The 18,252-nt window shown below is 41.3% G+C and overlaps 1 long non-coding RNA gene across 8 annotated transcripts in view; it reads left to right on the top strand.

Moving 5' to 3' along the window:
• The window catches only part of LOC148056515 (uncharacterized), a 201,353-nt gene that overhangs the window by 127,442 nt on the left and 55,659 nt on the right, over window positions 1–18,252 (top strand). Inside the window, exon 6 of one of the 8 annotated variants that reach the window (XR_015703018.1) lies at window positions 16,702–16,855. The exons of 5 other annotated variants lie outside the window; for them this stretch is intronic. This is a non-coding gene — a long non-coding RNA (uncharacterized LOC148056515). Of the gene's footprint in view, window positions 1–7,946; window positions 8,082–9,053; window positions 9,615–16,701; window positions 16,856–18,252 lie in introns of those variants that run through there. 2 more of the 8 variants (XR_015703019.1, XR_015703020.1) reach the window with 2 other exon arrangements.

Here is an 18,252-nt window from a genome sequence, read left to right on the forward strand (position 1 = left end):
AAAAAATCCTCCCAGCCCTCTCTCCTGGTTTACAGGTCAGCACATGGGCGATGCCTGCTTTCCACATAGGGCCTGGAGATCCCCTCTGAGCTGGCAAAATTCTGTCTCAGGTCCCACAAAGGGGAAGGGATGTTGTTGCTGAATATTAACCTCTCAGGATTTTCAGCTGATGTTTTGGAGGACAGGACTCAGTTTTCTCACATCTGTTCACTATACCCAGTTATTTTCTGAATATTTTATGTAAGCAATTCTTTGCTGGCCATTCTCTTACTGGAAAAGAGCTCATGACCCTGAAATAGGCACCCAGACGAGGTGGAACTCGTACAGACTCAATTGACTTCAGCAAGGTTCTGCTTGAACCCTGGCTCTTGGCCACTTGGACTGCACCCAAGAACCAGGCCCTTAGATGACCAGAGTTCAGGCAAGTGTGCCCAGACAACAGCAATTAACTCTTTGAACCCAGCTCTGAGAAATTTTTGCTCTTGGCTTTTGTGCTCTACTGGGTCAGCAGTGATTAGTGCCTTTTAAGCAGTTTGCTCGCAAGGCTGCTGAAGAGAGCATGGAAGCAGCGTATGTTCAGATGAACAGAAATTCCTGACAGCGTTCACCCGGGCTGGCCTTAAGTCAGTCTCACTGCAAGATTCTCAGGCTTCACATCTTTCCCCACAAAGCAAGGACTACAGACAATCTTTGTTCAAAATTTGCTCTCTCCTCCCCACTGGAATTTAAAACAAAATGTCATGGAAATACAAGTTTTGTTAAAGCTTACTATTACAAAGCCTAAATTTTAGGCCAAGTTAGACCTGAAAGAGTTCTTTTATTATTTTTTTTCCATGACTAATTCTGTATTTTTTCATAGAATTTGCACAGGTTTTCTGAAACAGCTACAATCAATGTGGTAATTTTACTGAGAGGACTTTCCAAAATACAAACTGAATAGAGAGTTACTTTGTCTGATCTACTTGTAGATCTACAGCTACAAGATTTTTCCACTATCCTTTTTATTCTGAATGAGTAGGTTAAAAGAAGAAAACTACTCATATCTTCAAGATGATGGTATAAGGCTATTATTCACAGGACATCAAAGCTTCTCGTGCAGCTCCTAAGTTGTGGACAGCAACTGAGTGGTATCTCCCACTGAGGCAGGGAATTAAGTGAGGTTAAGGAGAGGAAACTGCGGGCAGTGGCAGGGATGCTCAGAAAAATTAAGGGTCCTAGTATATTTTCAACCCACCTAAACTGCTAACCTTCTACTGTATCACTTACAAGTCTCCTGCTAGAGGTATCTCCCAGAATCCCATTCCTAACTCTAGTACAAATCTCATCTTTCTCTTCACCTTCACCATCCAGGCCGAAACGTGCCTCTGGCATTGTCTGAAACTATGGAGGACTCCACAGCTCAGCACTAACGTGGGAGCCACCTGGGTAGGCCGCTGTTGGCTTACTTTCATGTCAGATATCTCTTGCTGTGCTCGTGGCTGATTTACTGCAGTCATGATTTTAATGACCTTCCTCTCTCTAAATCAGATGCTAAGGGCAAAGGAGTATTATTTCACTTCTCCAATTTGTAATTAGCAAGCAGCAAACCTAAGTCAGGCAGTGCTTTCCTGTTGCCTTGGCAGAGATTGGGAGGTTCAGCGCTGTTCACTTGCAGGGGCACCCAACTGAACGCTGGCCCCCTGAGCTCACCCCCAGTTCTGCCAGGGATCTGCAGGGTGGTTTGGGGACAGTCTGCCTCTGCATGAGGAAGCAGGCCAGAAGTCAGACAGCAGAGGAGGCGATGGAAGAAGTGGGTTCAGTTCCTTGGTCTGCCAGGGACTTCCCACCTGACTCTCGGCCAGATACTTTATCCTCTTATGTTTCAGTTCTCTTTCTCTAAACCAGGGCAAACAATGCTTTCATACTTCACCGTGTTGCCATGAGGGCACATTAGAAACTGTAACATCCCCTAAATTCCATGGGAGAGATGAATGAGTGGGTTTATACACAGACTAGCAGCTGTAAGAGCAGGTACTCCTTTTAGTGCATGCCTACACTGGCAATTTGCGATAGGCAACATGTTTGTAATAACAGTGGGCTCTAGCGATGGGATGCACTTGGAGCCCGTAGCCATTACTGGGTTACACACAATAACGCATAAGGTTGTGCTTATAAAGGATAAGAGCAAGTGCCTCTCATTACTCTGCTGTGACACCTTGGGCAATTCAGGAGTGTGGGCAGGCAACGTTCCCCAATTCAGTCAGCCCCACAAGGTGGCTATCACTTGGATGCCAATGTCAAAATTGGACAAGATTAGATGTGGACTCACCACTCCTTGCTTTAGATGCATTTAAACATGTACAGGTATTTCCAATAGGTCTGTGGGGCAGCTTTCAGTTTGATAGCAACATTACGTTGCTTTTTAAGAATAAAATATATATTGATGGCACCCAAGAAGTTACTCTTCCCTTATCTCAACACTCAGAGGCCGTACGTTTTAGAGCTGTAGAAACTGCTGATCCCAACTCAGCAGGTGATTTTGTTTGATTCATCTTGTGCTGTTTTGTCTGCTCAGGTTCACTATAGCTTGCTGTCTAGCAAGTGCACGTAGACAGCCTACTCACTGTATTTGCTGTAGGTAGACTTGATGCAAACCAGCCATCATGGAGAAAGCATCTTTCATCCCTGTTGGGCTTATTTTGAATTGGTAACCCTCACATGAAGGAAGCTGGCCTTCCAGCCCTCTTGTTCCTTGGCGTCTCAAAACACTAATAGTGGTGGCCTTCACACCTGAGAGGACATAGTGAGTTAACAATTCTATCAGAACTTGGTGAAAGTTTGGGGAAGTGAAATACACAGTAAAAAATGTTTGATTCTCTATCCACCATTTGAAGTTGATAGAACAAAAAAAAAAAAAAAAAAAACAAACCTGTGGAAGTATTTCAGGGCACTGGTAAAAGCCCCACACCCATTCAAAGTTTGCCATGTTCCCTTTTGGTATTCTACTGGTCTTTCATAGATTGCAGCATGCCTCCCTTTTGTAAGTTTTAGTTCCTTTTTCACTTTTTGAGATGAGGTTTCTTCATTATGCCTGGACACAAACTGAAGTGAAATACAAATGCAAGTAGTTTTTACCATCAGGGTATTTTCTTAGATGTGCTCTTATTGCAGTCCATGCCCTCAGTCTCACATAAACACTTGTTTGGCTTGTAACCCTGTGATGGCCAAACAACAAACTGGAGCTCTTAGCTGCTGATAATTTTGTTCCTTTGTTTATTCCATCTGAAATCAGTTTATAGTTCAGCCCACTTCTGTTCCTGTTGGAGTTTTCGCTCCATAAACTGTATGTCTCCCTGACTGAAAAGTCAACAGTTACTGCACTTTCATTTCCTCCTGTGAGGGTGAATCATAACCAAGCAAGAGCTGCAAGACCAAAAACAAAAGGAGAGAGAAGTAATGCAGCGGATCAGCTTCTCCAGGTTGTGAGCTCCGCAGGGTGCCCTTTACAGATGCAGTCCATGAACTGAACCTGAAACAGTTTCCTTCACAGTGGCTGAAGTAAACTGGCCCTGGAAGGTTTGCTTGGTGATTCCAGTCAGATGAACTCCAGCTTTCTAAGGAGAACAGCCTCACAGCACTGCTCTCCCTGTTTCTTGAATGTACCCTTTTGTAATCATCTACAGCAGCAGCAGATGGGCTTGATGACTTAGGAGGACCTTCCAAGCCTACCTCCATGGCCTCTGAACGTTCAGAGAGATGTTCAAACATGCACCAAAACAAGAGCCCTAGGCCGGGACTGTGAATGTTCTGCGCAGTGTGGTTTTTTTGAATCTCTCCATTCTGAACCAGCTTCTACACTGAATGAATGTATATGGCCTTATTAGCAGCTTTCCTAAAAAGTAACTTTGGAGGGCAAAACTGCCAAAGTGGTGGGGTTTGTGTGACTTTATAATTTCCTTTTAACATAATTTGTAGCTGTTTACTGCTTATTTTGATAAACTACTTCCCCATGCCAGCAGGGTAGGGCTGTTGTGGAATATCATGCCAAGTTTGGCTTATAGAGAAGAGGGGAAGACAGAATACATGTTCAAATCAACAAACATATATATGTGTGCATGTGTTTAAAGACTAATATTTGCATGGAAAATATGACTACAAGAAAAACTATTTCCATTTTCTTTGACATTTTCTTGAGGAAAAGGAGTATTTTCTAATCAGCTTCAGAGTTAGAAATAACCTGAAATTTATTTCACTGAGAAATTTGCTCTGCTTTCTTTTTGCCAGTGCAATTAGGAAAAAAAAGCAAAGCTAGAGATCTGGCATGGTTTTCAAAACAAATGGGTGTTCATCTGGGGCTATGACATCTCAAACAAAGGTAGCCCATGAAAGTATTAAATCATCAAATTGCATGGTGGTGCAGGGGATTGCTCAATTGGACACACTGATGAAAATGCTAAACAAAATGCTCCATCCAAGGAAAGCAGGCATCGCTCGTGTGTTTTCACTTAACTCCAGTGCAAAAAGGAAGCAGTGTAACTATACTGCAAGTCAGTTTGAGGCGAGTGTCAGTCCAGAAATAATTTACACTGAGGGACTTTCAGTCCCACATTTTGGACCTTCAGTAGATGCCACCTTACTTCAACTTACAGTTTCTCTGAATTTTCTACTGTAAGTTAGTCATGGCACATGTACTCACTAAATGGAGGTATCAAAAATTTGGCAGAAGTTTGGGAAAAGATGTTCTGCAGTTTGTTGAGTTTTGCTCAAAGTTGAACCCTTTTTTGTCCTCTGTGGCTTGGTCCAATGCCCATCAGTGTTCATGGAAAACTCCAGTTGAACTGGATGAGTTTTGCAGATCTGGTTCTGTAATATGACAAGTTTCTTCCATTCATGCTAGAAAGAATGGAAAGTGCTCAACAAACTGCAGGAGGTGGATGCCCTTGTCTGTACCAGGTCCCCAGGTTCTGCCTTTGGATATTGAAAGACAAGGTAGAAAAGCCAGTTTCCCTGCAGTGGCTGGATTCTGACCTGAACCAGCTCTTAGGCTCATGGAGGCTTTTGAAAAACTGACATTTTTCTCTATGAATCACACATGGAATCTGCATCTTACGTCACACACACACACTGAATAGTGGAAAGAATATGACTCAGTTATATTCTTTTTATGAATTGAACTCTAAGACAAGATGTTTTGCATTGTTTTGTTGAGAAGTCTCTGTTCTCCTCCCTTGTATCTCCTCCAACACCCACCCGCTCAGAGGCACACACGCTGACTACCCCTTACCGTACCACACACTCCCACCACTCCTTTGCTTTGACCCTTCTACTGGAAGTTGTTTACTGCTACCTATTCCCTTCAGTGACAAGTCACTGCTGTTATTACTGTATAGTTATTATTATTTTTGTGCCAGTCACTCATCTGGACAGGAAAGCTTTAAGAACCTTAATTACTTTGTGGCCAGACATGGAGCTATATTTCTAAAAGTAGCTTTTCTTTTTTGGATCAAGTTAATTTCCTACAGTGTCTGGCTTTATGAGTTTGCTAAAAGCTTTCAGGTTCTCAGAAACCCCCATACCTTCTTCTCAAACACTCACACACACAAATAAATATATATATAAATAGTTGAAAATCTGGAACAATTAAATTGTTTTCACCTCCTGTCAATCACCTACATGGAGTCATTTGCAGTTTCACATACATACTCTCTGTCACTTCTGGGCTAAATACCTCTCTAAAATGATCTTTGTGATTATTGTATGCTATGGTTCAGGACCCTTCCAGCTGAAATGTTCTACAGAAAATATCACTGTTACTCTTGAAATGTAATTTCTGGCACTCACCACCAACCATGTTAATTTTTATATTTTTTAAGAGAAGTGCAGCAGAACTGGCAGAGAGATAGTGAGTAATTCCCTTAAAGCTATGTCCCCACTGATTTGATTTTTCCTTGACAGCTTATCCATCATGCTATATGCTTATTTAGACAAATAAATAAGAGGGCTGTTATCTGCCAGCCTGGCCTGAGGGCTTTTAGCAACACCAGAAAGTCTGCCGGCTTTCCTTTCAACATTCAGCAAGACGATTAGGGAATCACATTATGGTAAACGTGGATACTACATGCTTGAGTGGGAAAAGAAGAGCTGGTCTAAAACTTGTGAATCCATGAGAAGTCCAGTGTTGATTGCACAGTAATGTACCTCTGACCTGCAACTAAAAGAAAGGCCCTCTGAGCAGGGCTTAGAGAGGTGGCTTAAGAAAAACTTGAGCCTAATTCTGTGTGGTGAACAGAACAGTTCTGGGATTTATTGCTAGCACTGGGAGATCTATTTTGATAAAACATCATGCTCTGAAGAAAACAGATTTGGGTCAACTGAAACATTTTGTGAATTCATGTTCAACTTAACAAGTTGTTTCATTCTTAAAATTTAAGCAAGTCAAAATGTTCACTTTCAACATTTTTACATGAAACAGTACACCTTTCAGAAATGTACCTGGTTTTATTTTTCAAATGCTTACAAGTGAAATGATACCTTTTACTTCAAACCAGTGACATATTTTACTCATCCTAAATGATTCATTTCATTTGGATAAAACAGGGGGTGGGGAGGATTTCCTTTTGAATCTACCCTAAAATGTTTTTTCCACATTTTTTCAGTACAATTTTGCAAATAACTCCTTCCTCTTCATGAGAAACCCTTTAGTGCATCCACAGAAACAGCCGTTCCTCCACCTGCCCTCCAAGGGAAATTTTCTCTCTCTCTTTCACTGAGAATAAACCAGCTCTTCACCACTCCTAGCTGCTGGTAACTTGAAGGCAGACTGAGGGCTGAAATGAATCTGCTCCGTCTTTATGCTGTTCAGTTAACTGACTTAGCTGTCTGAACACGGACAGGCTTGGAGCTTCGCGCAGTCAGATAAGCTAGGGGTGAAATTACAAGCAGAAATTTTCTATGTCCTAAAACTGTGGGCTGGATCTTTAGAAGTTAGGCAAATAAATTCATGCAGCATGGTATGGCTGTTTGCAAAGTAAAATTCCAGAGAAGTTGACATGAAATTATAATTAATATGAAAGTCTAATAAATGTTTGATTCTATCTCTTTTGGTCCATATTGTACACAAGCAACTCCTTGCATGTGCAAAGGTGGCCCACGTATACTGTCCCAATTTTCTGCAAAATCTAGGTTTTAGTGCACAATCTATCCTGGACATTTTCATAATGTGGGATAATGGGATAACTGTGAATTAGGCAGAAAATCGGCTTTGAGGGACAGCCCTAATATTTATGTGAAACTGTGCATCTTCACCCAGGCAACCATAAAAAATTCCAAGTTGAAATAAAGCATGGAGTTGTGTCTATATTCCTATGGGTGTCTGGAGAAGACCTGATCTCATCTGACCTGATGAAACGTTGCCACCAACTTCATAAGGCCCTGATAAATAGTAACTTTCCAAGGATGACTTAATTTCTCTCTCAGCTTGGTTGGAAAGCTGGAAAAACTTGCGTTAAAAAAGAGAATGGTATCATCAAAATGAAGATCTCCCCAAGTTCAAAGACCTGAAGGAGTAACAAATTATACCCTCCCTTAGCTTTTTTAATAAATTCATTTCATTAGGGAAAGTTTAAAGTGACAGCTTTTAAAAATCACTTTTCATTCTTTGCCTGTTCTCTCTTTCAACAACACAATCACACCCCAATTAACTAACTGTACTGCTTAGAATAAAGACTAATGATCCTCCACTGGCCCCCACCTCCATTAGCAGCTTCAGAATCCCACCAGAATCCCAATTAACACATTGATTTGCTTAAAAGGAAAATAGTGATCTTTGGCTGTCCATTCCACCAGCTGTGTGTTCCATCACCCAGTCTCCAGCAAGTCCATTGATTTCCTTAAAATAAAACCAGCAAATGTCCATTAATTCCCCTTCCCTAACTGCAGGGTCCCACTCTGATTCTTCTTTTTGCCAGAGTTCACTGGGACATTTTATCTAAGAAGCTTAAAGACTAATATGCCATGTTTCTCTCCTGCTGACCCACCGGTTCATCAAACTGATTCCAACTGACTGCTAGTGTGAGACTGAAGGAAAATGCTCAGCGAGGATGTTAGCTGCATGCTGCCAGTTCCAACTTGGTGAAGCATCCAGATAAACTGGGTAAAGAAAAGGGTTATGAAAGCCTGTATGTTAAGGTTGTGTCCTCTACAATCACACTCTGATAATTAGGCTTTGTAATGAGGGAGCCCTCATTATCGGGAGCTATACAAGGAGCCTACAAATGTCATTCTTGAGGCTGGCTGGAGGTCAGGAGGGAGCACGTCCACGGTGCTGACTTGCCCTGAGGCCCAGCAGAAGAGCGGCAGTTCTTGTGTGCCCAAGGGGCAATCTGCTTAGGGATTCCTTGTGAGAGAAAACAGCAGAAGTCTGATGTCCAAGAAGTTTCCCGTTTGAGAGTACTCATCACGCTGTGCAATACGCCACAGACAGAGGTTATAAATAATTAGGAATGAGTGACCCAATTTGGATAGTAGAACCAACCTCCCTATAAGCTCTTTCAAGCACTCGCCTTCTGCTTGGGCTGCACAGTGTTAGAAACTTCTTCAGGATGTGCATGAAACAATAACGCAGAGGGCTTTTTGAGTAAATGACACCAGGCATCTTTTGAGGTTTCATCACAATGTACAGACTTCACAGACGGAAAATACCAACTTCCGCTGGCCACCTAAACACCTCTTTTTCACAGGCAGGCTACAGCGACAGAAGTTTGCTCTACAATTGCTAACGCCAATACCCACAAGACTCCTGTAGTAAAAAGTGCAATAAAAACCACTGTGAAATAATAACCAAGTGATAAAATTACAAGTAGGAACACATAAAAAAAATCACATGCACTGCAGGAACAATGATAAAAGCCTGCCTCTCAACCTGTCTAATCTCACACGCAAACCACACCCTTGGGTACTGCCAACCAGCTGAAAGCAAGAGTAGGAGCAGAGTAAGTGAAACCACATGAATGTGTGATGTGTAGCAAATATTCTGAATCCGTATCATAGCCTTTTTCTTTTTCTGCTTATACTAGGTTTCTTGGGAAAGTTTCCTCCCTGGCTGGATTTGAGAACCAGAAGTCAGTGGGACATACACAGACACCTCAGGGTATTCCACAAAATAGGCCTGACATACTACAGAGTCATTACTGGTGGCTGCATTGTGCCAGATTACTTGTGCAAGAAACTGTGATGCTTCTCGTAGGAAGGGTTAGGCTGTACTTTCTTGACATATCCTTCAGAAGACAGCTTCTGTGAAGGGGAGAGACGAGAAGGCATAGGCCTACTTAACAGGTACAAGGAATAAATAAATTAGTGATGGACACAAAGTACGTCCTATGGATTTTCTTGTAAAATACGTTTTCCTCTTGTTTTTCTTGCTGACTGCCCAGTCAGAAATTAAGATCTGTGTTAATTTTCAATCAGAGTTGAGTCAGTCTTAGCATCTTGCTTTACACCTCCTGTGTCAGTATAAACAGGTTAAGGCAGAAACCGTCCAGCAGTGATATCTTATTCTTAATGAAGTCAACAAAAGGTTTGCTAATGTCTTAGACGAAGTCAAGATTTCACTAGCCTTATACTCCATTCTTCCTGAATGCAAATTTCTTTCCCTACAAGGTGATTTGAATAACTTACCTCCAGTTTTTATGGAGACAGCACACTGGGGCAGGCCAAATTGTATGTGGTTATTGAATTAAAAACCGATACTTGCATCAATTTTATTTTGGTTTTGTGGTGGTGGGTTGTGTTTTGGTTTTTTTTAGCTTTCTCAGCATTTACTGGACTTCAAATGCAAACATAGAAAAAGTACATATAAAACCTGGCTGCATTCATCTTTTCAATTAGAGAGATCATGCTACATACTGAAGGAGATTAACATGCTGCAACTTGAAAATCTATGCAGCTTTTAGGTTCAGTACTGGATGCCAGCATACTACTAGAGATTTGGAGATAACGACAGGGCATTAGACTGTCTCTAAATCACAGCAATTATTTTCAATGAGAATAAAATGAAGATAAAGCTGAAAATAGCACTGCACTTTCAGAAGAGTGATTACAGGGCCTAAAACCTGGGCAGCAAGGTATATGTATTTTAGCAATATGCAAACTGAATGCTAAGCAAAGCCTTGCATTTGTCATCATTGCAGCCAAGCCCAAAACCAAGCACCCGTGGCATGCACATTTTGGAACTCATCATTTTAAGGGATTAGTGGGAGGGATATGATCCCAACCACACCGAACCAAATGCAGCGTTTTCTTGTTTGGTGGATGAAAGTGCAGCTTCTGTACAACCTCATCTAAAGCCTACTTATTCACCAAAGTGCCAACTGCAATTATGAAGGCCCAGCCTACCTCAGAGTTCGCCAGTATACCTGGATCTGTGTCTGTTTCCTTCTCGTTCTTTTTCCCCCTCTTTAACACTAGAAAATTATTGCCAAGTGATTAGCATTTGCAGTAAGAAAATGGTTGGGTTAAACAATTCAAGTTTTAAGTCTGTTCCAAAACATGCGATCATTTGCAGAGCTTAAAGAGAATTACAAACACTAATTGAGTCTGACAGTGCGCGTGTGATGGCAGATAAGGAGTATTAAAGCCATTTCACTGATAGGTAAACAAAGTAGGTAAAAGTAATGTAATTTCCCTAAGCTCACGCAGAAAATCTGTTGTGAGATGAAAACTCAACATTTCTGATTGTCTAGTATCATGTCCTATGTAAGAGACAAGCTCTCCATGAAATTGCAATCTCTAGTTATTAATTTCTGTACTGTGAGGACTTGGGATCTTGTTTTCAAAATAACATCTGCTAAAATACACAGGCTAATAGACACATCTGCATTCACAAGGAATAATGTAGCTCCACATTCGGATTTCCACATGCAAATCTTGAATTAGGCTTCTAACAAGTTCATTATGTGAACAATGTCTAATTTGCACATGCTGTTTTGGCAACTGTCTGTGCAATTTTCAACATGCAGAACTGCATGCCTGCCCTTTGGAAACTGAAGCTCTTTAGCAACCCTTCATGTAAAATTCCCTATTTTTCTTTCATTGAATTAAGCTGATCTGAGAACTGAGCTCTTTTTTTATTATTTAAAGGGAACCAATAGAGAATATTACAAACGACATCCTTAAAAATGAGTTAAGAGTATGATTGACTTTGAAATCACTTTAGTCTTCTAGTTTTTAAAGAGGTTTATTCTGATTAACTGACCTGAATGTTAACAGAACTGGAATTTTAATTTGTATTCAGACTGTAAGAATATCATCCACTCAGATGAGACAGTGTTGTTTAATTAGGTCTAGTAGTTAACTCAGAAGAAAGTAAATGTACTGCTAGAGGTTTGGAAGACTGCTATAGGCTCCTGGGATTTGCAGGAGTTTGGAGAAGCTTAAAAATAAGAAGTCAGTAGTTTTAGGAATTAGAAATGAGTGCTTAGAAGGTATCGGAAAGGTTCTGCAAAGCCTGTAGTCAGCATCTTTTAACCTTGTGCTTCCCATTAGCATAATGACCTTGGAAAGATTTAAAATTTTGCAATGCAATAAATAAAGTAAATCATATATATGTAAGGTCCAATTTCTGTAATTCCAAAGAAAGCCCTCAGATATTATGATAAATGTGATATCTACAGTATCTTCGACAGGATTATTCGTGTTTCATTTATGATGTGAATGAGCTGTGAAGATTAGAAGTCATGTATATGCCACAGACAGCAGCCATTAGTAGCAATACAAGGATATTATCTTCACAATTCCAGTTTGAATCTTTGCAGTTTTCTCTATAGTTGATAAAATAAATTATACATATTCTTTCAAATTACCATGCCCACATTGTTGAGACTTTGCTTCTGGGGTTTTTGTTGCTGTTGTTATTTTGGGCCATTTTGTTTTTAATTGAAAGAAACACTGCAAATTACAGACTGACATATTTTTGATGAAATGGCAAGGCAAGCACAAAGCCATAGAGTTGACAAAATGAGATAGAAAAGGGGAACTATTCTTTAAAGTTATAAATGTGAAAATTGATTCAAGAACACTAGCTGTTTTCTATTTTTTATTACGGCGTATTTTAAGGACACTCATGTTCTTACAAACTGGAGTTTATGTTCTGATATGAAAATATAATTAACACTTAAATTGACACTTTATGTCCTGTGGAGTGGAATTTTTCTGCTCTCAAATGCAAGCAATTTGTAAAGAAACACAGTGGCAGTAAAATATCTAAACATCTTAAATTGGGGTGTCCTCCTACAGGAGTCACTGGCATGAGTGGGTGATTTGATTTGCCTGGGCAGCGCACTTGGGGCCGGCCTGCGCCTGGAGGAGCAGGAACGGTTCATCGGATCGGCCCGGCTGGGAGGCTGAGTGCCCGGGCTCCAGGGGCTGTCGCAGAAAGGGTTTGCCTGTCATCCTGCAGCAACTCATCTGCAGATACTTTTTAAGCACCTACATAAGGCGCTTTGGGGACAAGGCTGGAGAGTAGTTGTGAGCAGGCTGACGTTTTTGCCTGGTTGGTTTGCGTGGCTTTCCAAATACGCTGTAGAAGAACAAGTGCTTGGTAGTGCATTTTGAGTTGTCTACTGGATTTCCCTGTCACATCAGAAGGGTATTTGGAAACAGTCATATTTTCAAATTCCCAATTCACTTTTATTCCCTATGTTCATGTATATTCCCTGTGGTTTGCTGGCTGGCTTATATGAACGCCTGTGCTGCAGAAGGTATTTGCTAGACCAAAGGCTCTTTCTCAAACTGCCTGAAGTAAACGGAAAGATTCTCTATAGCAAAGCAGCACAAAAACCCCTCCGAACACAGCTGTCATTGTTATTACAGCAATGTTGAGAAGCTTGGCTAGCTGAAGTCACAAGTGAGATGCATTTCTATAAACCACACAGCAAACATCCTGCACAGCCATAGCTGCATTCTCTGCATAGAGTGTGTGCAGGGAGGGCAGGGGCTTCAGCACACGACATTATTTGTTGCAACAGTAATTTTCCAAAGCCAACACAAAATGTCTCTTTAAGAGCTAGAAAGGTCTGGAAGAGAAAAGGTATTCTTGCTGTTGCTTGGAAAGATAACTGTAGAATCACAGAATATGGATTTCATTGCCATTACCTTCTAACGTCACAAGCTTCATTGTCAAAATCCATAAACACAGTGTTAAAACAAATAACACAGTGGGGCTTTTTAGATTCAATCTTGTATGATTGTACAGCAGCTTCATCTTAACACCTCTGCTTAGGTAGTAGTGAAACGATGCACTGTTTCCATCAAGGTAGCAAACAAAACCTCATTTTGCTCAATAGAGCAGAGAAAGAAATCAGAAGTCATTGTTCTCTGGTGGCAACAAATTTCTACCAGCTGAATACAGATGACAAATACAGGTTTCAGCTGAGAAGGATGACCAAGGACGGACCGCATCCCATGCATTCAGAAGAACACAATTAAGTGGTAACGCTTCACACAACCACAGTATGCACTGCACCGGAATAGCGCTCAGCTGTGGTCCTCATTTCCCATATGTTTCAATGGGTTGCTACTAAATCCCTCCTTTCTTTACCGTGTAATGACAATAATCTGATCAACATTTAAGAGATATTCTGCCCTCACCGCACTGGAAAGTCAGTACAAATGAATAGGTAGCTGGTAACACAGGGGAAGCGCAGCGAAGTGCTGAGTTGTGGAAACACTGGGCAAAGTTAACAGAAGTATTTCCTTCAGGGTACACTGTGCATCGTTACTCCTCTGGGAAGCTGAGGAGGTGTAACATGTGACTGTTTTTTTCTTTGCATAAAGCATCTCAAACATGGACACTTTTTCAACAAAATGTCACAAAGCAGGAGACCTACATGGATGACATTCCCCTCCCTAGCTTTTATTGGCCCATGTTCAGAGAAGAAATCACTGCTCTCCTTGCCTCTGTTGATGAGCAGCATGGGAGGATGCAGCAATATGTTGGTGAGGAGCACAACGTACTAGGTCCAGTTTTGGAAACTTTCCAAAAAATAGAAACAAAATCCCAGGGAAGGGATAACAGGAACTATTTGAAATTTAGATACCATGAGTGAGAAGAAAAGATTGAAAGAACTGGATTGGTTTCATCTGGGGAAAAAAGATTAAGGAAGGGCATGATAATAACCTAGTACTATAGAGAAGGTTGCTTTAAAGAGGGTGATGGTTAGTTATTTGCCTTCTCCACTGGAGGTAGGACATCAGCTTAAGAAGAAATCAGCTTAATTTGCAGAAAAAAAGATTTAGATTGGATATTAGGAAAAGCTTTCTGCTTATTAGGAGAGTTAGGTTACTTTTGGGTCTCATTCTCTGAAAGGTTTTTAAGACTGTGTTACACAGACAAAGACAACAGTATTATGCCGTGGATAATCTATGTGTAGAAGTAACTTAGACTGTACAGCACAAGGAGAGGATGTGCAAAGTTTGCTTCGGTCCATCTTTGTGCTCTCCTTATCAGAAGAAGTGGAGGTAGTTTGGCGTAGGGAAGATGTGTATAGCTATTCAAACATGCCACTAACCTGACCCAGTTTCACTGAAATTTTTATTTTATTTCAGACAAAAATGGGAGGTGATAGGAAAAGGTCCATTTCTGGAATGAATTTTTTCACTTTTAATTTTCTTTATAGTAAATCATATCTTTTTCTATGTCTTTTCAAAAGTCTGCATCAAAACATACATTTTGGTTTTACTGAAATAAAATTAAAAACCTGAGCAAAAATCGTATTTACCCATAGTTTTCAGGGAATTTCAGGATTTTAGGTTCTTGTTTGGAAAAGAAACAAACCTCAGAAGTGCTAAGTCGTTTGTATCTTGGAACAGCTCTACTCTCCACGGCGCTTGTGTGATCTTTGGCCTCTGGCAACTGGCAGGGCTCCGCAGGGTGCCCAGGGGAAGTACGGGAAACTGCACAGCTCAGAGCTTCCAGAGATTTGTGGGCTGGATTGGGCTTCCTGTGCTGCTGCCTTGACCTCAGCATCGCCAGTGCCTGCATCTCCAGGGGACCCGTGGAAGACAGCCTGTGAACATCTTCTGCAGGTCCCGTTTCCTCTTCCCTGGTTGAGAAAGGCTTTAATTGTCCCTGTAGGTTTTGTGAGACTCTTTATTTCATTTAGGGGGGATGAGAGAAAGGGATGAGAATCTCAGAGGATTCTGTGACTGAATCATGGCTGAAGTTCAAACAAACTTAGTGCACTGGAGCGACCAAGCAGCTTCAGGGACTGCAGCTGCAGCTGCATTCCTGCAAGTCCTGCAGCCTGAGACCTTGGCGGGCAAAAGGCGACATGTTCCTGAGCTGACTGACATTATGGTGGTTTAAGCAGATTCCTCCAAAGCAAGCCCAGACTGGAGAGGTTCGTTTAAGACATCATCAGCCATCTCCTCATGAAGTAATCAGCTAAAGAAAAAAGACTGGGCAGATGAAAACCTGGGAAGGTAATAGAAGCTGGGGGAATGGAAGTTGGTGCCTGAAACAATTAAGAGTTCAGAGGTGAGTCAGAGAAAAAACAACTGCTTTTTATTAAAAATTCATTTCAATTTCATGGGCAGGCTGGAGAAGTAATTCCAGCACAGTCTGACTTCAGAGAAATGCCTCCCAGATAGCACGATACAGAACAGCTAAACAGTACCAAGAAGACACAAGACAGAAGTATTATCATTAGAGCAAACTTCTACCAGCTAGACGTGCCCCGGCTGAAGAACACTAGAGGATTGAAGTGAAATGTCCTTGGTGCAGGGAAATTTACAGGCACTTCTGCAAAAACTCCTCTCACCAAACTCTCCAAAATCATATCAAGTCTAATATCTCCGGAACCAATGATGCACCAGGTTTGAAGCATTACATCACCGGCACCCGGCTTCATTGGCTGGTCCTACCCTGAGGACAAGACATTCCTTCTTGCACCTTTTCAAGGCTGCTGCTTCTCAGGAATTAACTCTTTGAAGGGTGTCACCTAGGGACAAGTCTACATTTTTGACTGATACATAAATACATGTATTTAAATATAAGAGGTTTTGTTAGCCACAGCTTGAAACTCCAAAGGAACAGCCATATCTCTTCAGATTATTTCTCAGCCTTCACTGCAGAAAAATGAACTACAGATTTTCTGTCCTTCAGGAAAAAAATTCAAGCTGTCAGTGATATTATAAAAAGCAGAATACACTGAATCGAAAATACTACGCAACCTCAGTAAATAAGGAATTTATAAGGGAAAGAGAAGGGCTGCTGCAGTGTAAGAAAAAATTCCTCTAACTGGTTAATTAGATTAATCGGTGGCGCTGCAAAAAAGATGCTGCAGATGCAGGTTAGCTCTACCTTGCTTGAATTTGTATTGCTCTATTTCGGTTTGCATCCAAAAATAGCTGATAGATCTAGACAGTGTTGCAGGAAAAAGAGTGGGGTACATCTGTGTGTGTATATATTTTGTGTGTGTGTGTTCTTTCCCCCTTCCAAATTTCCAGTTTGCCTAGTAAGTGTGAGAAATCAGTTTCATAAGATTACTGCCCAAAATCAGCTGATGAAACCCATTGCATTCTAAGTAATTTGGTTATATAACTTTAAAAAAAAAAAACCACACAGGAAAAAAAAAAACCTACACACAGAAAGATGCAAGGAAGTTTCTGGAAGATCATTTCTTGCCTAACTTTTCTTTTTTTTTTTTTTTTTTTTTTTTCCTGAAGAAATGTTGTTCCAGGGAGTGTCTGACTAGTTCTGCAGCTTGGCAAAAAAGCCAGACGTTACCTCATAGCTGCGGCCAGACAGCCCATTTCTATGCCAGGCAACCACTGCAGAAGCACACAGCACAGGGCCCTGCTTGATTAGCACTTCTGCTGTTTCAAGAGTCCTGGAGTGTTTTGTTCAAGGTGGGCTGCTGAGTGGGGACTCGGTGTGCTTTTGTGCAAATGAGCTTGCAGGCAGGGGGAGGCATGTGGGGTGCGGGGGAAATTGGGGGAAGGGGGGAGCGAGGCAAAGGGACACAATAGGGGAGGTCTGCATTAATATTCCGCATTCATGTTATCTTTGGGAAACAGGATCTGTTTGATCTGACCTGGTCAAAAAAAAATAATAAAAGCAACCTACGAAGTACCACATCCTAAAGGTCAGAGTGAAAGAAAGAGATGGGGAAACAAAGAGCTGTAATGACAGAGCAGGTCAAACTGAATTAAATCTTTAATTGTCTCCCTTGTGCCTCATCAAATAGCTTTCTTTAAAGCAAGAAGGAGCTTTTCTTCCAGCAAAAAAATTACCAATTCATCAGCGAGTCGGAAGGTGACGAGTGTTTGTAAACATTACAGTCAATATAATTTTCTCATCCTCTCCCTCATTGTTGATTTACCTTGTTTAACTGTGTCATTTACCTAGTAAAGCTGTGTCTATATGCCGTATACCATAAATGCTGGGGTCCCTGCACAGAATTACAGCTGCCCAGCATTACTCTGCTGTGCTCTTCAGCAAACTGTACCCTTTGCACAAGAGAAGGGCAAATAGCAGGGCACAGAGTGGGCAGAGATGCTCAGCCCTGCGCCACCGCACCTCCTCCTGGCAGTGTCCTAGGGTGACTTCTTCCAGCAGCTGAGATGTGGTTCAGCGCTCTGGAATGGAGACAGTCTGTGCAATGAGCTGGGAAAGTAGATGGTGTGTCTGCGTAATAGCCCAAGTTCACATATTCGTGTCGCACATGGCTGTGGGGATGCTATAGGGCACTGGAGCTTCATGACCTGTCCTGATGTATTGCCTCTGTTCTCGTAAATGGTGGTAGAAATTTATGTTTGGAAGAGAAAAAACATTTCAATAATTTTATTTTATTGAGTGACAAGATAACGCTAATAAACTCACCCTTCTATCTGAGAGTACGGCATGATTGTCAGCAAATTTGATATCAGAAAATGTATGGGCTTGGATTATCTTTAGTAGCCAATTTTCCAGATGAGAAAAGTTATAGATAAAGAGGTAAAATTAATTGGTTTTGGTCACATATAAAAGTAGTGGTAGGATCAAACCCTTAACAGCTCTTGACTCTGAGTCTTATATTTGACCCCTAATGCAAGATGTGTGCCCGCGGGAGGCATGAATGTCCTTGTTCAGGACAACTTCTGAAACTTCTTCCAAGCCTTTTTTTTTTTTTTTCCTTGGTCTTACAAAGAAAAGCAGATACCCAGATTTTTAGGAACTTCAACTGGAAGTTGGAAGAGGAGGGGGAGGGACTAAAATGTTCTGCTAATGGACTTAGG

This window comes from Nipponia nippon, unplaced genomic scaffold, assembly GCF_047370975.1.
Source record: "Nipponia nippon isolate SJK-2023a ecotype South Korea unplaced genomic scaffold, ASM4737097v1 scaffold_13, whole genome shotgun sequence".
Classification (NCBI taxonomy): Eukaryota; Metazoa; Chordata; class Aves; order Pelecaniformes; family Threskiornithidae; genus Nipponia; species Nipponia nippon.